Raw genomic sequence first — 27,320 nt, forward strand, 5'->3', positions numbered from 1 at the left:
AGTAACAAATGTGAACTCCTGGATCACTGTAACAGTCTTTATCATGGAGTTATGGCCAGTCCCCTTACACTCTCCAGTTTATCTTCCCACCCAGACAAACTGGACTTAGCGATAAATGGCTACTTACTCCAAAAATCACACCATGTTCAGGCTGCTTCTAGTCCCAACAGACCAGTCACTTATCCCAAATCAATTTGCATCCTAGATCTAACACCAAAGATGACACCTATAGCCACTCCTGTAATAAACTATCTAAAGATTTATTAACTAGGAAAAAGAAATCAGAGTTCTTTCCAGGTTAAAGCAAGCAAACATACACACAGATTCTGAGTTATCTATATCCTAAGAGTGACAATTGTAGCAATCTGTCAATTCAAAGTATCTTTCAGGGTGGACCCAGAGATAACCCCTAGAGATCTCTGCCACAATTAAGAGCCTCCAGCCCTCTCAGAGTTTAAACAGCAAAGAGAGAGAGAGAGAAATTTTTCCTATTAGTTTGTTTTATTTCCTTCATTCAGCTTCTAAATTCACAGGTTGAGCTTATAAAAATAAGGAGGGAGGAGGCTTCACAATTTTTTTTACTTTGAATAAAGGGTTGTCAACCTGAAAACATTGAGAAACATTGGTATAAAGTAATGGGATAGAGAATACTGGAGATGTCCCCGTGCCTTTCTATAAATCAATGGGTCACCCTCACCAGTAATTCTGTGTTCAATACCAACCACCTCCCATCTTAAAAAGGTTAAAAAATGGCTGACAAGAAGGGATCATATGCTAGGAAATACTGCTATATGAAGAGAGGCTGAAAGATCTTCAACTGTACGGCATAGAGAAGAATAAGAAAGGACACAAAAAAGATATACAAATAATAAATGGCACAGAAAAAATAAATCAGGTGCTACTACTTACCCTCTCATAATATAAGAACAAAGGGACACAATCACGGGCAATTTATTAAAAATTGATTAAAATATTTTTACACAAATACATAATTAGCCTGTGAAACTCATTGCTCACCAACAATATAATTGAGGCCAAGAATGATTAAAAAAGGGATTTGAGATTATTATGGATAATGAGAACATCCACAATTACATCAGAATGGATGTTTTAAAAAGAAGGGCTATAAATTCTGATGTTTAGTTTCTACTCTGAAGCATCCACCAAAAGACATTAGAAAGAAACTTCTCCTCTGGGCAAGTTATTCCATATTTGTCCACGATAGGTTTTCTTGCATAGGCCAGTGAAGCATCCAGTTATGGGCACTGTCAGATACATGATACTGAACTAGTAGGACCACTGTGATCCAGACTGGCAATTCCTGTTGAATTTGATTTGCTAAGTTATTTGTCAAAGTCTGTGACGGCGAAGCACTGAGGTTCATCAAGTGTTTAGGATGTGGATTCTGCTCGCAAAACATTGTTAGTTTGTGCAGACCGAACAAAATATGGATCATTTTACTCGGGAAAGCCCTGTGTTATTTCCAGTTTTGTAACAACTAAAATCCACAATGAAAAAAGCTCTCAGTGTTAATAACATTACACTGAACAAGCAGGATTTTGTGTTTTATTTTTCAAAAATAAATAGCTTTTCTGTGCTAAATCTGTCATTGCCCTGAGGACTGAGGGCAAAACCTGTGTAAAAGTAGTACAGCCTCTTAAACTTTTATTAGCATGGATTTACATCATCCTTTATACACTGATTATGTTTTAGCTCTTTACTCTAGCTGATATGGTTTAGCAAAAGGCTATCTTCTAACTGAGTTTCTTGCTATGAATTTTCAAGCTGCCTTGCAGATAAGATCCAGGCCACACTGGCAGTTTCCATTGGAGCAGAGCTACACTGAGACGGAGAAGAGGCAATGCTATCGCAGCATGAATTCCACCGAGTTTCAGATACTGAGGTTTCTTCAGGAGCCACCAGGGAGGTGCAAATTGCAATGTGGAACTATGTCCCCTCTTGTTTAGTAAAATCTTCAGGAGGAACATTTGAGATGCCATGAGAAAAGATTGTCAGTGCCTGCTATTCAGAGGGCAAGGTGCTAGGCTCTCTTAAAAGAATGCCTTCAGTCCTGCTCATGACGGAATATTACTTCCCTTATAATTTTGCCCCTCAAAGATATGATTTTGCAGGATTCCCACTCTTGGGCTATAGCTCCTTAGCATGAGCCTGGAATACCCTTAGTCCTGAGATGGTTTAAATCTCGAGGGCAGCAGCACCATGGTACAGAACAAATGAGATCCCATGCAAGCGATGGTGCATTCAGCCCCTCCAAATATAAATATCGCATTCCAAATGCTCCAGTCATACAAGATACAGGAGGAGTGCAGCATTTGAAGTTCATATATGGTTCCCATAAAATTGCCCAGAGCTCAGCTCCAACAAGACAGAAGCACGCTTTCTGGGAACAAGACACCATCTCAGCCATGTTACTTTTACATTTTGTTTTCTGGACGCTCTGTTGCAAAAAGGTCCAAAGTAAACGAGCAGATTTATGACTATGACAAATAAAAGCTGATTTGTATTTATTGTAAGCCACCAGGTTCTACGCATGGCAGAAAGCTATTGTTAGAAAAGAGAACTGGTGAGGCCATAGAAGTAAACGATAAATCTAGCAATTTTGCCTCCTATTTAGTAGATGGGAACAGGAAAAAAAATAAAAAGGATTTAAGACGACAAGGATAACATGATGAGAAGAAGAGTAACAGCTACATGTCTGAATTTCAAAGCAGAAAGGTAGAGAAGAAGAAACAGAGGGAAGGAGGAGTGTTAAAATTAAAATAACAGAGACAATGGAGGCTGAGAGAGTAATGTCACTGCAGTGCTGTAAGGAATCCTGCAATTTTCTTGATGCATCGGTGGTATGTTCTGGAACAAGGAGATGGTAGTAAGGAGAGGAGAGAGAGAGAGAGAGAGTGTGTGTGTGTGTGTTTACTTACACTCACATATGCTAAACCTTAGAGAACTATGATAAGGAGAAATATAATTGTTCCTATTTTAGTATTACATTATGTAAGCCAATTTATATAGTACACACCCTCTTTCAAGTTTGAGAACAAACTAAGACTAAAGCTGATTTAGTATACCCAAGTTAACATTCTCTTCCTCACCCTGTTCTTGAGTTTCTGGAACATTGAAGACAGATCGCCAGAACTGTTTGTCTGAACATCACATTGGTACATTGGCTACCTAAAATGATTCTTTTCTTTTCCTGAGCAACTCGGATATTATTTAAACCAAATTTAGGAGCCTCCAATGCTTAGATGGAGCTCGACTGGAATTCTACATGCAAACAAAATCTATGTAAATGCCAAATGTTCAGGACATCTTTTTAAAATCCCCGAAGATTTCTCCTTACGGCAAACTGTATTTCTGTTTGAGGACACAGAACATTATAAAAGCCTCCCTGCGTGTATATTCTGATTGGACGACCCACATTTTGCTGATAAGTTTTCAGTAGAAAGTTAGGAGTATAAAATAGCATTCAGGAAAATGAATTTTAATTTATAAACACAGAAGACACTAAGAAATCCTCTAACAGATTCAACTATCCCCACCCCCTCTGTAATCCTCAAGGATAAACCCAACAAATTCATATGCCTGTTAATTAGCTCCTATTGCCTGCCACACGTAAAAATGAACAGCATTCCTGCAGCCACTGAAATAATCTGCAGTCAGAACGCGTTTTATCATCATATCAGCTGCAGCCACTGCCAGGTCTGACAACAGCTGAACGGCTTGGCAGAGTGCCTCAAATTATTGCCAACTAAAAGCACTTTAAACCATCCTGCTAGAGCTTGACATGACAAATAAAGCAATGATTCATAACTGAATTACACTGAGACTCGCTGGAAAGGAATGAGCATGCTGCTGATGAGAATAGCTCACCATTCCTCCACACAGAAGGATGGGGGAAGGGAACCTGAGGATGCTCCACTGACATGCTAGAATTATAAATCTAAGGCAGGAACACTAAATGGAGGGACACGTTAGAGGAAGCAACTGATTGTAAATAAACTATAAGAGTAGCACCCTGACAGCTTCCTTCCATACAGCTTCATTATATTAATTAGTTTTTTAAGCAGATGGCTTACAGGTCATAGGAATTATTTTAGGCAATAAGGAAAGTGATGTCCAGATCTGAATTCTCAGCAACACACATTCCTCAGGTTTGAATTCTCAGCAACACATCCCTTAAAACATTGAAGTATTTAGAAAGCCAAAAAAAAACCCCATATCTTAAATTAAATCTGATCTGCCATTCAATCAGATTCTAATTCCCCGTGACTGTTTTAATAAATAACTGTCAGCAAAAGAAAAAATAATAAATCCTCCAGCATGATGTAAGAAATAGTTTTTACAATCTATTAATAATTCATTTCTCTACTCACCTGTGATGAGTATGAATATTTCCAAGCAAGTGCCAGTCATTTTTGCTGAAAAAAAAACTTCCAAATTTGACCTGCATGTAACCAATGCAGTGCCATCTTCCCAGGTCTGCAAACAGCTGAAATGCTTCTGCTCAGAACTTTTCCAAGCTGTGGTAGAGTGAAAACAGACCACAGTCCTGTCAGTTTTCACAGCCACTATTCAATGTCCTGTGGGCAATAGTGAAACTGACAAGAATGCGTCTGATTTCACTCTGCTGTTGCTGCTGGAGACAGCTATGAGAAGCAATGAAGCTATTTGTTTAAGTGCCAGAGTAAAAATGAAAGCTGATGGAGTAGGGTAGCAGAGAGAGAACACCCTTGCAGCAGTCAGGAAGCTGAGGTAGGCAATTAAGACCAGAAAAAACAATGAGACTAACAAATTTAATTTCTGCAGGCATAAGCTTTCGTGGGCTGTAACCCACTTTGTAAGATGTAAGGAATAGAAATCAGATAGGAGATATATATATACATCCAAGGGTAAGGAACAACAATGGGGAAGGTAGATATGAGCAAAGTCCATTCAATTAGAGTAGTTGAGGCCTATTCACAACCATTGATTAGGAGGTGAGAACGTGTGAACAGTGACGATTACTTCTTGTAATGAGATAACCATTCCAAGTCCCTGTTTAGACCCAATTTGATTGTGTCAAGTCTGCAGATGAGTTCCAGCTCTGCAGTTTCTCGCTGAAGACTGTTTCTGAAGTTTTTTTGTACAAGTATGCCAACTTTCAAGTCAGCTACAGAGTGTCCTGGAAGATTGACATGCTCTCCTACTGGTTTATGGATGTTACCATTTTTTATGTCTGATTTGTGTCCATTTATTCTTTTGCGTAGTGACAGCGCGGTTTGGCCAATGTACATGGCAGAGGGGCATTGCTGGCACATGATGGCATATATTACATTAGTAGATGTGCAGGTGAATGAGCTCCTTATGGTGTGGCTGATGTGGTTAGGACCTGTGATGGTGTCACTAGAGTCAAGGCATGGACAGAGCTGCCAACGTGGTTTGTTGCAGGAATAGGTTCCTGGGTCAGTGTTCTTCTTGTATGGTGTACGATTGCTGGTGAGTATTTGCTTCAGGTTGGGGGCTGTCTGTAAGCAAGGATGGGTCTGCCTCCCACAGCTTGAGCGAGCGAGAAGAGAGTATGTCAAGCCAAAGAAAGATATATTCAGATCCTGGGTTTACAAGAAGCTAGAATGCAGGTATATCCTTTCTCAGCTTATAGATATTATTCCAGAAGTGAAAACTACACCCTAAAATATTACAAACTGTCTGTCTTATAAAACTCATCTGGATCAGTTACAGAAAGCAATTTTTATCATAGCTTTTGTTGCCTGAGTAACAATGAGGCTGCTGGTGTGCTGAGATCACTGCCTATAATATTTCTGACCAATACTTCTCATTGTTTCCTTGTGCTCCTGTCTGTCTGTCTATCATCATCCGTTGTCTCTTCATTTGTAAGCTCTCTGGGTCAGGGACTGTCTTTTTTTCTGTATTTGTACAGCACCTTGCACAACAGGGTCCTAGTCTGTAACTAGGGCTTCTAAGCACTATGGTAATACAAATAAATAACCATAGAAATATAGAACTGGAAGGAATGTTATGTAGTTTTCTAGTCCATCCTCCCATGCTGAGGCAGGATTAAGTATACTTTAAGAATAATAATGTTAAATGACTACGCTAAGAGGAGGTAGGAGAAAGAATCTTGACTAGCCAAATGAGGGTGACTGCAATTATAATCAAACTTTGGTAACTTTGCCTCTGACCAAATGAAGATGGAAGGTTCAAAGCTGATGTATGGTTGCAATTTACACTATTTTATTCAAGTTCTTTTTAGATGACAAATTCTGTTCCATTACAAAGTGACATTTTAGTGCCTAGAATTATTAGCAATAGTCATTGAAAGAAGAGACTAGAACTCATGGTATCCCAATGCACCTTCTCTGGGATAAAAGGTATTTTGAAAGGAGGTAAAGATGGACTAAAAACATTACTCAAGATTTTAAAAATTACATTTTTAGAGACTGAAATCAAAGTGCAGTCAGTGGGTGTGCAACTTCAACTATCCTTTCTAAAATGACAGACTTGCTGGGAAGCTAATTTTTATTATTAACTAGAAATTACAGTATCTGGAATTTATGTAAAGATTATGCACTTATTTCTACACAAGACACAAAATACAGACAAAGTTCCCAATTTTCTCTAGTGCTTACTATGTAAAAGACAAGCAGATGGGTGACAGGACATGCTCTGAAGCACCAAGGAGGAAATAGCTTCAATTTTTGGTTAATCTGAATTTTTTAAAAAATTATAATTAACTAACTATTTTCCTTAACTACTTTAGTTCAACTTTAAATGCTTTTTCTCCATTACAGTCTCCACCTCCTACCTGTAGACCCATGACAGAGGAAGGATTTAGTCAGAAGAGGAGTGGAGCCAGCAGAAAGAAAAGGCAACTATGAGGATCTAACACCTGCCTCATCCAGGAGGGTGGAATCCATGCAATGGAAGAAACTGACAGGATTTGGGAAGCCATTTTGAATTCTGAGGAGAATCAGAAGACTATCTGTATGGAAAGAATGGAGGCCACTAGCCCATTTTTTGATATATGGAGAAGGAATAAAAAGAAATGGAAGGAACCTACTCCCCAAAAGGCACTGGGGAGAGGCATAGGACCATCAAAACTAGAGAGAGATGAGCTTTTAAGGAAACTTTTTTGCTCCACTAAAATTCTTTTCTTTTCTAAAAATATATTTTGCATATCTGACTTCTCCTTGATCACACAACCCAATCAGATGCTGATCCAGATGACACTGAGCATCCCTGAACCTTTGCTTGTGGTGTAACTCTCTCTCTCTCTTATAGACAGACAAAACAAAAGCTCATTCCCAAACTCAGATGAACTTGTAGTCTCTTCTGAGGCTAGTGCCAGAATTTCCTTGGAATCTCAAAGCTGTTGCTAATGAACCATCGGATCCCAACTATTCAGGCTGAAATGTATTGGGTGAAATTCAACCCTGAAATAAGCAGATGCCATGATAAAAGATTCGAACCTTCTCACACCAGGGGTGGAATTCCACCAATCTGAGAAGCAAGAGACTAGAGGCTACTACACAAATGCAAGACTTCTGAAGAGTTTTAAAGGAGTAAATTCTTATCTCACATGATCTCCAGAAGTCAGATTTGTCAGGCATTTAAGCAGATGTAAGGAATAGGTAAGCTTCCCACAAAAAATTTTCTGAAGACAAAGCAGAAAGGAAAGATAAACAATTGTCATTAAGAAATAGAAGGAAATTCTGAAAGATTAGAGCAGTGTTTCTCAACCTGGGGTTTTAGAGGGGTCGCAAGTGCAGAGCTGGTATTGGGGGTGGCAAGAAAGGCAATTGCCTGGAGCCACAGGGGCGCCATGAAACTAAGTTACATGCCTCAGCCCCGTGGGGTTGGGACTCAGGCTTCAGGGGTACAGTAGTTTGGAAAGGTTAAGAACCACTGGATTAGAGAAACCTGGGTTTCAGACACCTCTGTTCAAAACCAAATCTAACATGTAAGGAACCATTCCCCATCACACAAGCTCTCCAACATAGACCTAAGGGAAGTGTGTTGCAGTGAGCAAGGCATAAGATGTGCAAGAACTAATGAGCAGCTGAACTGGGTTTAATACCTTGTTCCTCAATGTAGAATTAGATATGAAACAAGGCTCTAAGTGACAAATTCTTAGGCTATACACTATGAGGCCCACCAGGCATCTACTTTGCAAATCTCAGTAGATGTTGTTTCATACTTGGCTGTAGAATGAACTCTCCGTTTTAAAGGGACATGGAACTATTCCCAAATTGTTTGGCTTTGTTACACAAGATTTAATCCATCTAGCAATGGTAGATTTGGAGGCTCTGAGGCCTTTTATATGAGGATGAAAAGGAGGAACAGGGAACCAACAATCTCAAATTGTTGCATTCTAAAGCAATACTGCATTCTAAAGCAAATACAAAAAATCTTTAGAGCTCTATCGTCTAGACAGTGATGATTTCTTTGTCTCTCAAAAGAGGGATTAGGACAGAAATCTGGCAGTACTATTTCTTGTTTAATATGAAAGCTAGAAGACACTTTGGGCTAAAGACTTGGCACAGTTCCAGCAACTACTTTATTGTGATGGAACTGAAGAGAAGGAGACCTTGTAAAACAGAAGAATAAGGAAGATTTCTGCCTAGCAGTCACTGCAATTAAGCAAGTGGTCTTGATGAAGAGGAAAATACATTGAAATAGAACCCAGAGGCTCAAAAAGCAGAGAGAGTAATTTCAGGACTAGGTCAAGACTCCACAGGGGGGTTACCTGTCTAATTTGAGGCTTAATGCTATAGACATCCTTAGAGAATCTGATTGGAGAGATTCTATTGCTGCCAGGAATGACTCAATAATGCCTGTATTCCCAAGCACAGGCAAAGCATTTTTTTCAGACTGCTTGGGGTTAGGTCTCACATGGTAGAAATGGCACTAACGGATGAAAAATATTTTTCTTCCCCACTAAGAGAAAAATATTTTGTAACATACCTACAGCATCTTGTAGGATAGTCTAGGTTTAGTTGATCCTCCCTCAGCCAGCAGAGCAGGCTGGACTTGATGATGTCTCGAGGTTCCTGCCATCCCTACATTGCCACGATTCTATGAAATATATGACCTTCAAAGAGCAAATTACTCTACACTCAGTTTTTGAAAGAAAGGAGGAAGTGGGTTTTATACAAGTTAACCCAACAAGAGGGCATTCCTTTTCTCTCAAGACCACTTTAACCATAATCTAAATCTGTCTGTCTAGGCTCAGATATGATTCCCCTCTTCAATTACTGTAGTATCTGCACACATAATACACTGGAAATTGAAAGATGGGCTGCTCATGTTTGGAATTTACGGAAAATGTTGGTGTGAATCCACTAAGGGAATCAGCATGTCAGACATGCTGCAAGTCTGCTGGAGGAAAGTGGGTTCAGAGAAATCCCTATTCACATCTTAAACTTCAGAGATTCCTTTTAATGCCCAGCTTCAAAACAAAACTAATTAATCAATTTAAGATTTCTAGTACCGAGCAAAATCATTTTCTTCAAATGGGGAAAAGACAGATCGCAAGTCAGAGATACTGACAGTAAAGGTAAAACATTCACACTGTGTAGGGATAAACCTCCAGAGGTTGCAGTCACTAAAAAAAAAACATGTTTACGCACATCTGAGCAGGTCTGTAATGCCATTCAGTAGAGGGCAATGGTACATACACACATATGGATAAAAGTAGAGTGTGTTATACAGGAATTCCTAGTTGACAAACTTATATGCTTAAAGATTTAAACAAAAGCATGATTACTTTTTTGGTCTTGCCTACAACTGCGCTATCGGACTACACCTTGTCTGGAAGATGACTATTTCATCAAGGATTTTTTTTGATGTGCAAAGAGAATGACAGTAAGGAATGATATACAGTACTTGAAGGTAAACTGAAATTTTTTTTTTTACCTGCCAGAATCTGAATTCAGGGCCTAAGCATTGTGTTTTTTCTCCAGCCAATGATATTCCTAATGTCCAAAGCAGATCAGAGCAGGGAGCTGCATTACTCACTCTGTTTTAAGCATTAATGGTGTTACCTACTGTAGCAAGACACACAGAACTTTGGGAGCCTAAACATAGCTCAGTCTTGGCAGATAAGTGAAGGATGAACAAAGTTCAAATAATTGTGTTTTTAAATGTGTTTGTAATTTAGCTTTATACATGTTTGCTATTAATAATTTCAGATCTCAAAGTAACATAGTTCAAAGGAAATTTCAGTTCCCTTTAGGAGTATTACACAGAGGTCACTTAGTGTAAGATTAGATGCGGTTCCAATGTATGCAAAGCTCTCTGCAGCCACATCCCCAAAAATGAACATTGATTCCCAACTGTAAAAGAACTGGAGAGTGATACACAGGGCAACTCATTTTCTCTGAAAGGTGTGGTACTTCCCACTTTATGTATTTATCCATTCAGATATGTTCACTGTATCTATTCTAGGGTCTAAACTCATTGCAAAAGCTATAAAACAGTGTTAATAAAATATTAAAGCACAGCAAAAACAGAGCTAAAGCCATAGATCATACAAGACCTCCTACATCATCTTCTCAATACACCTTGCAGTCTTCTCTTTTACCTTCATCTGTCCATTTAAATTAACCAAACACAAAAAAAGTCTTGGAGATTAGTTTCTCCCCATGTTTGCTAAATGTACTGTATGTTTTGCCAAGCACTGACACTTAGCTGTGTTTTTTAAAGGGAAGAAAAATCAACAACAAGTTTGAGAGTTTGTCCAAAAATATATTAAGGTGGGGAAAATAACAGAACATGTGGAAATGGCATAAGTGCTAAATGACTTTTTTGGTTCAGTTTTCCCAAAAAAGTTTAGTGGCAATTGGACATCTAACTTAATGAATGCCAGTGAAAATGAGGTATGAACAAAGGCTAAAATAGGGAAAGAACAAGTTAAAATTAATTAGACAAGTTAGATGCCTTCAATTCACCAGGGCCTGATGAAATACACCCTAGAATACACTCCTTAGCTGACTAAGGAGATATCTGTGCCATTAGCAATTATCTTTGAAAAGTCATGGAAGATGGGAGAGATTCCAGAGGACTGGAAAAGAGGATATATAAAAGATAATGCCAGTCTATAAAAAGGGGAATAAGGACAACCCAGGGAATTATAGACCAGTCATCTTAATTTAAGTTCCCAGAAAAATAATGGATTGAATAATTAAGCAATTGATTTGCAAACATCTAGAAGATAAGTTGATAAGTAACAGTCAGCATGGATTCATCAAGAACAAATCGTATCAAACAAACCTGGTGGCTTTCTTTGACAGGATAACAAGCCTTGGGGATAGAGGGAAGCAGTACGTGTGGTAGATCTTGATTTAAGTAAGGCTTTTGATACTGTCTCACATGACCTTCTCATAAACAAACCAGGGAAATACAACCTAGGGGGAGCTACTGTAAGGTGGGTGCATAAATGGTTGGAAAACCATTCCCAGAGAGTAGTGATCAGTGGTTCACAGTCAAGTTGGAAGGGCATATCAAGTGGGGTACCACAGGGATCAGTTCTGGGTCTGGTTCTGTTTAATATCTTCATTGTCAATGATTTAGATAATGGCATAGAAGTACACTTCTAAAGTTTGCAGATGATACCAAGCTGGGAGGGGTAGCAAGTGCTCTGGAGTATAGGATTAAAATTCAAAACAATCTGAACAAACTGGAGAAATGGTCTGAAGTAAATAGAATGAAATTCAATAAGGATAAATGCAAAGTACTCCACTTACGAAGGAACAATCAGTTGCACACATATAAAATGGGAAATGACTCCCTCGAAAGGAGCACTGCAGAAAGGGATCTGGGTGTCATAGTGGATCACAAGCTAAATATGAGTCAGGAGTGTTGTAAGCAATACACAAAAAGTAATTCTGATTAGGTCTCAACTGGAGTACTGTGTCCAGTTCTGGGCACCACATTTCAGAAAAGATGTGGACAAATTGGAGAAAGTCCAGAGAAGAGAAACAGAAGTGATTAAAGGTCTAAAAACACGATTTATTGGAGAAGATTGAAAAAATTGGGCTTGTTTAGCCTGGAGAAAAGAAAACTAAGGAATGACACAATAACAGTTTTGAAGTACATGAAAGGTTGTTACAAGGAGGAGGGAGAAAAATTGTTCTCATTAACCTCTGAGAATAGGACAAGAGGAACTGGGCTTAAATTGCAGCAACAGCAGTTTAGATTGGACATTAGGAAAAACTTCCTAGCTGTCAGGATAGTTAAGCACTGTAATAATTGACTAGGGAAGTTGTGGAATCTCCATCATTGGAGATTTTTAAGAATAGGTTAGAGAGACACCTGCCAGGAATGGTCTAGATAATGCCCTGAGTGCAGGGGATGGACTAGAAGACCTCTTGAGGTCCCGTCCAGTCTTACGATTCTATGATTCTATATTTAGAACAGGCATTAAACCTTTGAAAAGACGTGTAAGTTTCAATGTTGCCAACTCTCATGATTTTATCACAAGTCATGCAATAGTTAGTGTTTTTCTTGAAGCTCCTCTTCCTGGAACCAAGTAAACCAGGAAATATACGTAAAACAGGAAAACAGGAAAAAAATTAAGTATTAGTACATAAGGTAAATTATGACTTAATTGGCATCACAAAGACTTGGTGGGATAAATTTCATGACTGGAATATTGATGTGGAGGACATAACTTGTTCAGAAAGGACAAGCAAGGAAAAAAAGGGAGGTGGTATGCATTATACATCAAGAACATACACACTTATTCTGAGGTCACATTAGGTGTCTACTATAGACCACCAAATCAGGAAAAGAAGATGCAAGAGGCATTTCTAGAACAAAACAGAAAAATCCAAAACACAAGACCTGGTAGTAATGGGGAACTAACTACTCTAAACATCCGTTGGAAAACTAATACAGCAAAATACAACATTTCCAATAAGTTCTTGGAATATATAGGAGACAACTTTTTATTTCAGAAAGTGGAGGAATTATCCAGGGAGACAGTCATTTTAGACTTGATTCTGACCAACAGGAAGGAACAGACTGCAAATCTGAAGGAGGATGGCAATTTGGGTGAAAATGACCATGAAATGACAGATTTCATGATTCTAAGGAGAGGAAGGAGCGACAGCAACAGCATAAGGACAATGGACTTCAAAAAAGCAGACTTTAACAGACTCAAGAGAACTGGTAGATAAGGTCCAATGGGAAGGAAATCTGAGAGAGAAAGGAGGAAGAATGTTAAGAGGCTATTATGGTTCCATCAGGCCTGAAAATCAAAAAGGAATCCTACAGAGTGGAAACATCGACAAATTGCTGAGGAGTACAAAAGGACAGCGGTGTAGTTAGACTTGTCTATTTGGAGGGCAGCTACAGTCAGGCAAACGGGGCCGCACGTGGAAGGCAAATTCAGTGCTTGCCCGAGGCTTGCAGTTTAGGGAGGCAACACCCGCCATGCTCCTCCTGCAACTATGCCCATGGATAGCACAAGCAGGTAGGGTCAAAAATCAGAAAGACTAAGGCACAAAACGAGTTACACCTACCAATGGATATAAAATGCAATAAGAAGAGGTTCTTTAAATACATTAGGAGCAAGAGAAAGACTACGGAAAGAGTAGGTCATCAACTTAGTGGGTAAGGAGAGCTAACAACTGATGACATCAAGCAGGCTGAGGTGTTTAATGTCTATTTTGCTTCATTCTTCATTAAAAAGGTTAATGGTGACCAGATAACACAATTCACATTAACAACAAAGAGGAAGGAACATAAGCCAAAATAGGAAATGCACAGGTTAAATAACATTTAGAAAAGTTAGAGGTATTCAAGTCAGCTGGGCCTGATGAAATTCATCCTGGGGTACTTAAGGAACTAGAGGAACCAATGTTGGAACAATTAGCAATTATATTTAAAAACTCATGGAGGACAGATGAGGTCCCAGATGACTGGAGAAGGGCAAACATAGTACCAATCTTTAAAATGGGGAAGAAAGAGAACACAGGGAATTATAGATCAGTCAGCCTAATTTCGACACCTGAAAAGATAATGGAACAAATTATTAAACAATCAATTTGTAAGCACCTAGAGAATAACAGGATTATAAGGAATAGCCAGAATGGATATATCAAGAACCAATCATTCAAAACAAACCCAATTTCCTTCTTTGACAAGATTACTGGCTTAGTGGATAGGTTTTGACAGTCCCACAAGACATTCTCATAAAAAAATTTGGGAAATGTGGTCTAGATGAAATTAATATAAGATGGGTGCACAAGTAGTGGAAAGACCATACTCAGAAAGTAATCATCAATGATTCACTGTCAAACTGGTAGGATGTGCCTAATGGTTCCTACAGTGATACTATTCGAGATATTCATGATTGACGTGGATAATGGAGTGGAGAGTATGCTCATAAAATTTGTGGATGATACCAAGCTGGGAGGGGTTGTAAGCACACTGGAGGAGAGGATTAGAATTCAAAACAATCTTGACAAATTATAGAACTGGTCTGAAAATCAACAAGATGAAATTCAATAGGAACAAGAGCAAGGTACTACAGTTAGGAAGGAAAAAAATCAAATGTACAACTATAAAATGGGGAATAAATGGCTGTGTGTTAGTGCTGCCGAAAGGATCTGGGAGTTATAGTGGATCACAAATTGAATGAGACAACAATGTGATGCAGATGTAAAAAAGGCTAATGTGATTCTGGGGTGTATTAACAGGAGCACTGTATATATATGACATGGGAGGTAACTGTCCTGCTCTATTCAGCACTGGTGAGGCCTCAGCTGGAACACTGTATCCAATTTTGAGTGCCACACTTTAGGAAACATGGACAAATTGGAGAGAGTCCAAAGGAAAGCGGCAAAAATAATAAAAGATTTAGAAAATCTGACCTATGAGGAGAAAAAACTAGGTAGGTTTAATCTTGAGAAAAGACGACTGAACGGGGACCCAACTCTCTTAAGATCTCTCATCTTATAGAGGATGGAGATCGCTTGTTCTCTGTGTCCACTGAAAGTAGGACAAGAAGTAATTGGCTTAATCTGCAGCAAGGGAGATTTAGTTAGATATTAGGAAAAACTTTCTAAGTAGAAGGGTAGTTAAGTTCTGGAATAGGTTCCAAGGAAGGTTATGGAATACTCATCTTTGGAGGTTTTTAAGAACACAATGGACAAACACCTGACAGGGATAGTCTAGGTCTAGGATTACTTGGTCCCACATTAGCGCAGGAGGCTGGACTTGATGACTACTCGAGGTCCTTCCAGCCCTACATTACTATGATTCTATGAATCATATTAAAATTTCAGTATTCATTTTAAAAAAAAAAGTTTCAGGTTCTCTCTGTTGCAGAGATAAGCTTGCAAATGTGACCCAGAAGCATCCTACAGGTTAAAAAACCCAAAGATAAAATAAGAACTCAATTAATTTTTTCAGAATCTCATTTTGGGGGAGTCTGACATTAAAAAAAAAAAAAAAAAAAATTAACTCTTTGGGTTAGCAATGCTAAACTTCTGGACATAGAGCGACCTTTTTTGCCTGCCTACTGAAGTCAAACAGTAAGTAGAATATTTTAAGTGACATCCCTTTAACAAAAGAAAGGAAGGAATATTCTAACAAGGTTCAATGGAGAATGAGAACAATGCTTGGTAATAAACACTTTTGTGCCTTCTATCCATGGTACAACTTTTCTGAGCTCATCCCCTAGGCCCCTATTTTTACCACATTTAAATCCCTCTTGAAGACCCACTTCTGCCCTGCTGTCTACAGAGAATCTAGATGACATGTATAAAGCAAAAAGAAAAAAAATATGTTTCCTATTTCTTGTGCCTTCTGTCAGTACGACTCTGTTTCATTAGACTGTGAGTTCCTCAGGGCAGAGGCCATTCCTTCTTGCCTGTGCGGAAAGCAACTAGCACCTCAAGGGCACCACCTTAAACTAATAATTAAGAATAATAAAGAATAATGCCCTACTAAAACAGGCAAAGATTAATTTTTAAACTCCTTTAGAAATGCAAATATTTCAGAAATGACAAATAATGGTATCTAACTGAATAGGCTTGGTGGAATTTTTTCTTATAATAATAATTTAGCTTTTGCATCATGAAATTTGCCTTCAGCTATTACTAATTTTCTCCTTTAGTATAAAGGTCATCATTTGAAAGAGGGGAAAAGGCCATTAAAAGTTGTTTACATACTGAAAATGAAAGCACAAATAGGAGGGGACAATTATGCTAATTAGCAATAGTATAATAATCAGTGTGCAACTGGAAGCACAAAATCTCCATGTACTTAAGACAAAACCTGATAGTGAAGTAGCATGTGCCACTGGGGGCATCTATGTACCTATAATTCTGCATTAAACGAGGTGTAAAATTTCAGCCAACTTGATTTACAAACATCACTGTCTAGAGGAAGGAAGAGGAAAGAAAAACAAACACAACTTTATTTGTAACTAATCTGAGGTCTGGGGCTCTGGCTCCGACAGCCCAATCGTATTTCATACTGATCTCTCACTAATTATACAATCAGGCATAAAAAAAAGTCAGAAGTACTGGCCCTTTAACAAGCTTAAGCAAAAATCAAAAGCCTATAAAGGACTAAATCAAAAGCTGGCTCATGCCAACTCTATTCTTTATGCAGTCAACCAAGACTAATGAATGCTGTTAACGTCAGTTTACTCCTTGTGGCACTATAAATCAGAACATACAGCCTTTATGGGTTAACAATAGAATGTGTGAGAGGTGTATCTTATTAACCACACTCACAAATTCAAATGTATTTAATAAAAAACAGGTATATTAAGCAGCATTGTATGTGATCTACAAAATTATGTGCAGGCTGTACACAGAGAACATGCATTTATCAATACAAACAAGGCTAACACACCAGGAAGAGGCGGTGAATTACACATCAGATGTAAAGGCCACTACCTCCAACCAGGCTTTTGTATGAGCTGCTATGTAGGGCTTGCACTGTGGGAAGGCACCATCAAAAGGTATGTACAGCCCACTGAACCTTTTCCTCTACTCTAATCCAAGCCACTTAAAGGCTGCAAGTATTGAGAACACTACTGCACTTTTCTAGAAAAATAGGAAATCAGCATTCAAGTGGATCTCCCACTATGCTATATTCAACAAGGCCTCTTAGCATTTTCACAGTATGTTGCATTAGCTTTGAAGAGATATTTGTGCAGTTCTGATTAGGGGTTTGTTTTTTCCTCAGAAAATGTACACCTCCTTTAAAAAAAAAGAATGACTCAAAGCCCACACACAATGGTATTCAGTTCCTGGTGCTATAGTCACATGGGATTTTTGGAGTGGAGTCTAGTGGACATTAAATTTGGTCTTAGAATGAGTGGAGCACTAATCACAAGACTACAAGATAGGCACATGGTAGCTCAGGGGTCAAAGAGCAAACAAACACCCTCCAGAGATGAGCAAAGGAGGCAATGGGACCCTCTTCTCACCAACCAGTCACAAAGGTGTTGAAAGAGGAGGAACATTATCTTCTCCCACACCCAGAAACGAGGATAGAAAAGAAACACTGCACTGAATAGAGAGCCAAAAAACAATCTTGGCGTACACACTCAATAATTCACAGTAACATTTGCATCATGCATCAATAAGCTCTCTTACATGTAGGATCACAAATGTGTGACAGGTCCTCATAGTACCAAGAACTTCTTGTGCCTGAGATCCTCCCTACAGTGTATACCTGTAACCTTATTAAAGCGATATTCTTTTTGCCAGTTTCTGACATTTGATGCTTTTCATTCATCTCATGAGAAGTCTCATCTGACTCCAGCTGTTTTGCTCTTTTTTCCTTCTTCTAACTATTGTATGGCAGCGGCATTCAGCCATAAAGAAATGGAAAACCACCTTGTCAATGAATTGAGTTACAGTGTGCCATAAAATAATCATTGGGGGATGTCCACAGTGATTTTTGTATCTTGATATTTGATTATGTTGTATAACTGTAATACAGCATCATCATGTATAATGGACAACCGGAAGGCACCTTACGTTTAATCTGGTCAACTAATGAAGATATGGTAAGTGATGAAGGCTATTCTGGGAATCCACAATCACAGTTTATGTGATGTATAATTAACCTGTGGATCTCACAGTCACAAGATACTGAGGCAAGACGCTTAGTATCCTTTAAAGGATGAGAAACAACTAAGAACAGGATAATAACTAGGATAAAATACCGGATCAATCTTCACACATCAGGATACAAGAGTATCACCAGCTAAGGTGAGGAAGAAATTTCTCCCACATGGTATTTTATTGCATATCTAGGTATATCATGGGAATTTCCTTCTACTGAAACATCCAGCATTGGTCACAGACAAAGGACAAATGGTCTTTCAGGAATAAAATTCCTATGAAGCAAGAAGTGCAGTTATAAGTTACAAAAGCTTTCAAAAGCCCTAAGAATTTTGACGCTTACAGCAAATTGGACAAAATCCCAAGAGCTAAATCCTCAAAGGCCTCATACTGTGCTAAGCAGATTTACTTTCAAAGGTGCCTTGCCCTTACATGACCTCCACAATGCCTGAGAAGATGAAGCAAACAGAGTCTAAGGTGGAATGAGGAGCAGCCATATTCTTCTCTCTCGATCAACATGGCCTCCACTTTCTTGTCAAAGATGTTCCTTCTGTCATATAATAAGTCCTCAAGCTACTGATGCAACTCTGGCTGAAGTAAAAAACCATGCAAGCAAGAAAGCCAGCTTGGGGGTTCTGTTCCTGGGGCAGCTGTTTGGGCTGGTGAGGAAAAGGATGACCTCACTGAATGCTGGGTCATCTCAAAATCCTTATTAATAGAGAATCAAACAGTCGCTGCTGTGGTAGAGAGTTATCAATTTTCTGGCCTTTTCTTACAAGTCAAATTGGTAATTCCCCACACAGGACTGGTTGGTTTTGATGCACATGGCAAACACACACAGCTAGTCAGTTTTTTCTTCTACCCAACTCCGACACTTGCATCACAACACAGAGACAACCAAGCTTGGAGCCACGCCAATTCTGTCTGCCCACTGTTGCCTCCAGTACTAAACTCTTGAAGCAGTTGGGAGTAATAGCGAATGTTCCTGAGCCAAAGATACTTATGCTCTACCTATTTAGATGTTTGTAGGGTTGAATGAGTATATAGCCACATTTCTATCACATTCTTCAGAGTCTTGTGAACGAACACCAACAGCATGAAATTACTATATTGCTATCAGAAATCATTGTTAGTATTGAATCAAGCTCATAAATCTCCTGTGCATTTTGAAGTGGAGACCAAAGAGTTTGAGTTTACACTTTAAACAAAGCACTGAAACCATACGCCAAACTGCATCCACATACATTGCATAACAAGTGGCTGGAAAAAATATTTTAAGGAACTTTCAGATCTGATTCAGTCAAAAATATTGTCCAAGAAAAGGTTCAAACCATCAGCTATGTTCCTTTCCCTATCTAAGGCAACCACCAACTCTAGTAACCAACTTAAAAGAGATCGTTTTTTTAAACTGCTTTCATTTTGCTAACGTGATATTTTTCAAGATTCTTTGAAATACAAAACAATATCTTAGGGTAACATGACTAACATACAGCCCACGAGGCAACAGAACTTCTGCAAGGTTGTAATCCTCAGCTCTCCAGTTAGCCCATTCAAGAGTAAGCAACAATCATTCTTATGCACTGGGCTGAAAACTTCAAAGTGGTAAACTCATGACAGTGTATCCTTATTTCCCAGCAATAATCTACTCCAAATTCTTGAGGCCAAGAACTAAAATCCTTCACTAAAATTAATTTACCAAGCAAATTTATGCCAGAACAAGGCTGAGGTAATGATTAGAGATTTCATAAAATGTGTGTTCAAAACAGCTTTACAGAATTAAAATCTACAGTAAGGTTGCATAGTTAAACTGGAAATGCAAACATCAAGATGCCCATAGCAATGTTAATTCAACTCCATTGCACAGATGTGGTATTATTGTTTGTATTGCGATAATGCCTAAAGTCTGAGTCAGATCAGGGCCATGGCGTGCAAAGCCCTGCACAAACGTAACAAAAAATAAGACCCTGCTTTGAAACGTCTACAACTGAAGTATCCAAGAAGACACAACAGTTGGGTACTACAAACAGGTGGGAGTGCAAGGTAACAACAAGATAATGCTGGTCAGGAAGAAAAGCCGTGGTCTGAGCACACCCATTACTAATAATTCTCAAGGTTTTTTGTATGTATTGTTGCAGAGGAGCATTTTAAGAAGAGCTTTGAAGGAGGACGAGGTGGCTTTGCAGATATTTATGGGGAGCTTGTCCCATGCATAAGAAAAGATGGGAGAAAGCACAAAAGGTATTTGAAAATTTACAAATGGGCAAAAAAAACTTGAATCACTGGCAGTGCTGCCCATGGGAGTCATCATCTTAATATAATCTGACCGATGACAGGCATGGCAGGGGTAGGCAGCTAACAGCCTTTGGAGTGAAAGCAAGGAGTCTGTGTTTGATGCAATGGAGAAGTAGGTACCATCAGAGGATGCAAAGAGAGGGGGTGATACTGTTGAGGCAATGAGACAGGAATATGATCTTCAATAGCATTTTAAAATGGATATGTGGGGCAACATGGGATTTATCAAGGCTGGAAAGGAGGAATTATAGTAGTTGAGATGTGCGATAAGAAGAGCCTGGAAGAAAAATTTTTGTTTCTTGTTAAGGTGAGGTGTTTCTTGTTAAATGTGGAGATAACTACACTTTTTTTGTTACATGCGTACTATAAAATATACACGATTTGGCTCTAGAAATCCCATTTACTTTTGCATTTCCTGACATCTTGTGATCACTGTGCGACATTTATGTTGGTTTTTTGCATTTAATTTCTTTCTTTCTTTTTTTTTTTTTTTTTTTAAGACAAAAATATCCTGTGCTTAATAATGTTAATACACTTAATGAATGTGCAACATGAACCGAGGGGGGGCAAGTGCAAGAGTGCAGAGTAGCCAACTTTGCTGCTGCTTTTGCCAAAACCCAGGTCCAGTCGGACAAGGCTGGTTTGAGTGGGGAGCAGAGCACCTGTTTCTGCTATTATATCTCTATACTGGCAGCTGATTTTTTTTTTTTTTTAATTAACAGCCAGGACATTTAGAATGCAGCAAAAAAATGCAGGAGAAACAAGCAGGCAGAATCCTCTCTCTCTCCCCCGTTACACCCCTCAAAAACACGTGTAATTTTTCACCTGTCCTGAGTAATGGCACATTTGGTTCTTCTGCATAATCTATTGATATCTAGAGGCTTTAAACAGGTCAAGTCTCCCCATCACGTTAGCCGCTATACAAACAAAGAGTAAAAGGACAGTCTCTGCACTAGTTTACATTCTACATTATTCTGCAAAGCTTTCATTTAAAAAGAAGTTTCTGTCTTTTTCTACTGAAAAGAAAAAGCTCTCACAATGTAAGCCATCAGAAAATGGTTTGCAAGCAAACCACGACAGAAATGGATATGGGGAGTAATTCTGCTGCTAACCCACTCATCCCAAAGCCTAACTGGAATCATATCGTTGCCACTTGTAAGGATGGGCAGCGGTTATCTTTTCATTTTTACTTTTAAAATACAGAAACAGTTTAAATTCTGTGTTAGTACATTAAGGATTCACAATTAAAACCACAAAATGAGGAAATGAAAACATTACCGTTCTAACAGCAGAACTAATTCGACCATGCTACACATACGTAGCATGTTCTATTCCCAGTTTGCTGATTAAAGTAAAGTACAGTTTAATCTATTACACCATTTATGTCATGAAACGTGCATCATAAAGTATTCAGGATGCAACTGAATTAAACAACACTGCTCTTGGATCCTTACCTTTCGCATTTCTTTACTCTGACTAACCATTCAATATTAAATGTAATACAGTTTTATATAACACAAATAAAGTTCAGTTGGGCATTAAACACCAGCACTTGCAAAACAGTTTGCTCCTGGACAAATTTATAAAGAACTTATCCCTTCAATTTTTCAAGTTGGGGAGGGAGCAGGGAGAAGGATCTAATATAAGAGTCTAGTCTACAATGATGCAGTCTGAGGGTGAGGGAAGCCATTGGTCTGATACCTCTTGTATATGAATTTCGTTGTACTGAAGATAATCCAGATAGTAATCTGCCTAAGGCTGCAGGGCACTTAGATTCTTCACAGCATTCCACAATTCTAAAACAGCAAAACAAAAAAGAGAATTGTAAGATTGCACAGCTGAAGAGCGCTTCCATCAACAGACAGCATCAGTTTTCAGCAAAAGGATGAGGAAACAAGCATCTGAACCCCAACAAAGGAGAAACAAGGACATTTTAAAAGTACAGCTTGTAAGGGAGGAGTGCGGAGACATATCGGATGGGACCACTATCACAGCTGACAACCAGGCTGGGAGTCACATGGAGATGGCTAAGGCTTAAATGGTTACAGAGACTCTCTTGCTTCTATTATTAGGCAAATAGATGTTATGCATGGGTAGAATGCAATTCTTTAAGGAACTTTGATTATGTATCAAGAGAACCTCAAGATCTGTCCCCCTCGAAAAACAAGGGGGCTGATTTTTTGCTGTTTGTTTTTCACCTTAGATATAGCAAAGTCTTGATATCCAAGGGTGTAGTGGATTCTCCGTCATTTGAAGTCTTTAAATCAAGTTTGTAAGGCTTTATGAAATAATATGCTCTAGCTCACCAAGAAGTTATGAGTTTCATTCAGGAATTACTGAATGAAATTGTATGGCCTATGTTATTCAAAGAGGTCAGACTAAATTATCAAAATAATCTTCCTTTATGGCCTTTAAAAAAAAACTATGACTTCACTATATTTTGCTGCAAAAGGGGGGAGCTGATTTAAATTAGTCTTTTAAATCACCAATGTTGATCATGATTTTTAATCAGCAAGCAGGAAACCTTGATTTAAATAATCAATTTTAATTTGTTTTGCATTTGTACTTTTTAAGTTATGACCCTAAAGAAATGTTGATTTTCACTGGTTGGTAACCATTAAAACATGTTGATTGCAACTAAGTATATCCTGTACACTAAATTTGGTGCTGGTCTTTTTGATAACCAGAAGGATACATGATGTCTATACTGATTTATTTAAACGTACATATATTCAGATTCTTAATTTTTAGATTTATGTTAGAAAATGGTGAATAATGCATTTATTTACCAGATGATTAATTTTTTTTACTCATGCTTTGTATCAATCTATATTTGGATGGAAACTAGAATTCAACTGAAAATTCACAAAAACAGTATTTTAAAATTGTTTTTTATTAATTAACTAAAACTACCTTAAATGTGCTGGATACATAAGAAAATAAAGTATATTTATCAAACATGTTTTATATTTAAAACTAACCAATATATTGAACAAAGGAAGTATTAACTGTAGTTAACGAACTGTTTCTGGCCACCGTATCCTTTCAAGGTTTTAGAACTAGTAGATCTCATCCACTCAGATCTTGTTTTTATTCATAGATTGGAAGAGGAAAACAAGCTTTCCTGCAATTTGTTTCTCAACTTTGAAAGAATTCATTATTGAACTGAACTAGCTGAATAAACTGGAATGAAGAAAATAGTTCCTCTGCACCTGCAGAAGAGCTACTGGTGCCAAAAGCTGGTTTAGCACTTGAATAAACTCTGGTTCCAGGTGCTTAGCCAGTGACTTCCACCAGTCCAATGGTTTGACTTTCTTTAAAACTTTGGCAGCAAACATACTGCTTAAATATTTTTAAATTAAATTATTTTAACAGGTTATGGTACGCTTAGATCTTAACATAAGTTGTCATAATTTCAAAATTAATTTTAAATACATTTATTTTAGAAAGGAAAATATGTAAATAAAAATCCAATTTAAAAAAAAATATAATTGATTTTTACCCAGCCTTTCAGAGAACCACATGAAAGTCAAAGGAATTAGAATAGGACAGGAATATTGCAAAGGCTGAAACCCAAGCTGCAGCTTTTTCCAGCCCTCAAATTGAGGGAGGAAAGTAAGTTGCATCTTTCAAAGGAAGGTTTTCTTCCAGCTGCTGGTCAGGAATTCATACTTAAACATGTTTTAACAAAAAAATGTTCTACACTCACTTAACATTCCCTCCCATCTGAACTGATCAGGTTTCAGTCTCTGGTGTCATAATCTAAGTAGTTTTACAGAGAAAATCACAGAAGCAAAGGACTGGAATTTCTAAAAATAAAGGCAGGGGGAAAAAGCTTGGTTAAAAAATGGAGTTCTTTATGCATCAAAGAATAAAGTGTCCTTTTTTTTTTTTTGCTTTGCAGTTCACCTGCCTAACCTCACCCACTACACTTTATTGAGGGCTGTGTGCCTGGTACATTTGAAATTTTTAAATCAAGTTGTTTTTTAATTATCCAAGCACCAAAATATACATGTTAATATTTTTCATTAAGTCTAACCACTGAGACAACTTTAGTTTATCTTTAAAAAAATGTCACCTTTAGGATAAAACAAGGCATTGAACAGAGTAGCTCAAGGAAAATTTCTGAGAATTGCTTTAGAATGTCAAGGCCATTTCATCTTTAACTACAGCATTGCTGTGTTAATGACTCATTCAGCTTCCCAGACAGAAGATGCTTCAATAGTAGCAAGAGGAAAGGGAGTGAAATATGGAACAAAAAGGAAGCCCAGAATGAAGATATAAATCTTAGTTTGGCCTTACTGTAGCTCAAATGTCTTAACAATGATAAGATTGCTATATTGAGAGAGTGCATCACACAAACAGTCCTGTGACAGATCAGCCTACTGGAAGTACACAGGGAAGGCAGTAGAACTAGGAACTACTGTATTTTGCTTTATAATAAGCATATCTGTTGCTTGTACATCACTCCTGTTTATATTAGAGAGTTTCTCGTTTGCAGCTCAGAGTCCTCTACTTCAAAGTCATTAAGGAACCCTCTAATACAAACAAATGTCATCTCCAGGCGATGTATAAACTTATAAGTGACTTCCATCGGAAACAATGGACACAGCAAATTACATCACAACATGCTTTGCAGAATCACAGCATTACTCCCGCTTCAAGCACATTTTGTACTCAGAGTAGCCTCACCACTTCAAGAGCTATAAAAAAATAACAGCCTCATTTTAATTTAATTTCATGAATGCACACAGTCGTTTATCAAGATGACTTATGCTGGAGTTTCATTCCCCGAGCTTCAGTGACACTTCCTGAAATTAGACAAATATATATTTTGGGGGAAGGGGAGAGGCATAGCAGAAAAAAAGTTTAGGTTCAAAGAAGGGAAAGAACAGAACCATTCAGCGGTTCTTTCTCCATCCATCACAAGACTAGTTTGTTGAAAAGCACTAGAAATACTGGGTGAAGATTCAGCTTTCCAAAGAGTTGCATTAATTATGCTGCCAAGTGAGCCCTTTCCATTCAACTGTCTTTTTGGCCCTATGTCCAAAAGTACATTTCTCAACAATTGCTACTTCATTCAGCAAATAAAAGCCCAATAGCTGAACTTACTTAAGTCTGAGTTTGAAAACATTTCTTACATCTTTATTATTTTGTGCCTTATAAAATCAGCCGCCTTGCTCAATAAATCTTTCACTAAGGCTCCTATGCATTCCTACCAACCCTATAGCTGGACTCCATGTACTGACAGAGGATGGCAGGAGGATTTTCAAACCCTTTCCCACCTGTTTTCCAACTGGATGGGAGGAATGTCTGTCATTGGTTCTGCTTGGTAGTTGTTCCTCCATGAAAAAAACCCTTTTGACAGGGCTCAAAGTTTCCTCCAAGCCTTATTATTGTATAACACTAATGTCTTTGGCCTGTAGACTATTAGGAGGTTCACTGACCTACTAATCTCCTAGCTTCTTGCTGCTCCATAGGAGACCAAGGCAGAAGGGGAGGGCAAAAGGGATCTATTTCTTGCAGCCCTGTTTCTTGGGGACCTCCTTTCACTGTCATAACTCCAATACTTGCCCACTGCTGCTACTATTCACAGCTACAGAGTAAAAGTGACATGATTTTTATGTTCCTCCATAGCCAGCAGATTCTGTAATAGCAACGATTAGTCTGATTAATTCGTGTGTGCTGCTGAATAGGAAAGTTCTAAAAAATCTGCACAGACATTGAAGCTGTCTGTATGCAGACTCTAGAAGACAACACTGCCTTGGTTTCTGTTCAGAAGTTTTTCTTCCCAGGTCATAAAATCTAGATTTTTTTTTTTTTTTTTTAATGCAAGTGTAGATTCTGCAGGAATTGATGGCCTAGGACGTCCACTTCCCAGACTCCCATCCCTTCCCTGCATCTGTAGCATTAATACTTATTTACAGGAAGAATTTTACATATTTAACATAGTATTACATAAGTACATATTACACAATATTTTTACACAATATTACAGATTACATGTACATATTCATATTCATCTATATACAAGTCTGCTTTCTTGGTTACACTTTTTAACTGTGCTTTGGGTAAAGAATAAAAGTGTGATCACTTTAAAGATACTTTTTTTCTACTTTGTAGTCCTGAGTAAAACAACTGGTTAAATGCAATGTATGTATTTTCCCACAGATACCAACTGATTACATCTGTAACTGATAGGAAGAGTTAAGACACTTTTTTGAGAGGACAATTGGCTCTCTCAGTTTGGAGAGAGGAGAATGGGCACACTATGCAAGGGAATTAATAGAGACCACAGAGACAACGTAAAATGCCTGAGCAGAGAGCCAGTGAGCAGATCTTTTTTGGTATGACGTCCTTTCAGTATTCTACATAACTCTCTAACAGCTCTAGAACTAAAAGTCAAAAGTCCAGGAAGAGTTGAATATCTTATTCCAAAAACCTAGAAAACTCTAAATTAATTCCATTAAAGGCAGAATCTTCCTTTCTTTGTAAAGGACAAAACAAGTAGAATCAGTTGTTCTTCTATAAAACAGCTCTCAGAAAAAACAGATTTGGAGTGGGAAGATCAACGGAACTTGTGCTTCTAAGAGCTTGTCTAACCTACAGACACTACAGCAACACAGTTACAGCACTGCTGCTGTACTGCCACAGCATAGACACTTCCTACAGCAATGGAAGGGGTTTTTCCATCAAGGTACTTAATCCATCCCCTGGAGAGGTGGTAGCTAAGTAGACAGAAGAATTCTTCCATCAATTTAACAATGCCTGCACCAGGGCTTAGGTCAGCTTATTTAAGTCTCTCAGGGTATGACACCTTGAGCAACATAGTTATTAGGTCAACCTAACTTTAGGTGTAGACCACTAGGCCTCAGTCACACAGGCACTTTTAGAAGTCCCACCTCAAACCTTTTGGGGTTT

General features: G+C 38.2%; 1 protein-coding gene across 11 annotated transcripts in view; it reads right to left on the minus strand.

Moving 5' to 3' along the window:
- FAM168A (family with sequence similarity 168 member A) overlaps nt 1–27,320 on the minus strand; it is a 339,525-nt gene that overhangs the window by 245,712 nt on the left and 66,493 nt on the right. For 8 of the 11 annotated variants that reach the window (XM_067533326.1, XM_067533324.1, XM_067533325.1 and 5 more), the window contains exon 2: nt 22,101–22,195. The exons of 1 other annotated variant lie outside the window; for it this stretch is intronic. The gene's annotated coding sequence lies outside the window, so the exon portion shown is untranslated. Of the gene's footprint in view, nt 1–4,391; nt 4,416–22,100; nt 22,196–24,108; nt 24,181–27,320 lie in introns of those variants that run through there. 2 more of the 11 variants (XM_067533316.1, XM_067533317.1) reach the window with 2 other exon arrangements.

Source organism: Emydura macquarii, unplaced genomic scaffold, assembly GCF_026122565.2.
Source record: "Emydura macquarii macquarii isolate MOO-44397 ecotype Brisbane River unplaced genomic scaffold, CSIRO-AGI_Emac_v2 contig_3328, whole genome shotgun sequence".
NCBI classification, from domain to species: Eukaryota; Metazoa; Chordata; order Testudines; family Chelidae; genus Emydura; species Emydura macquarii.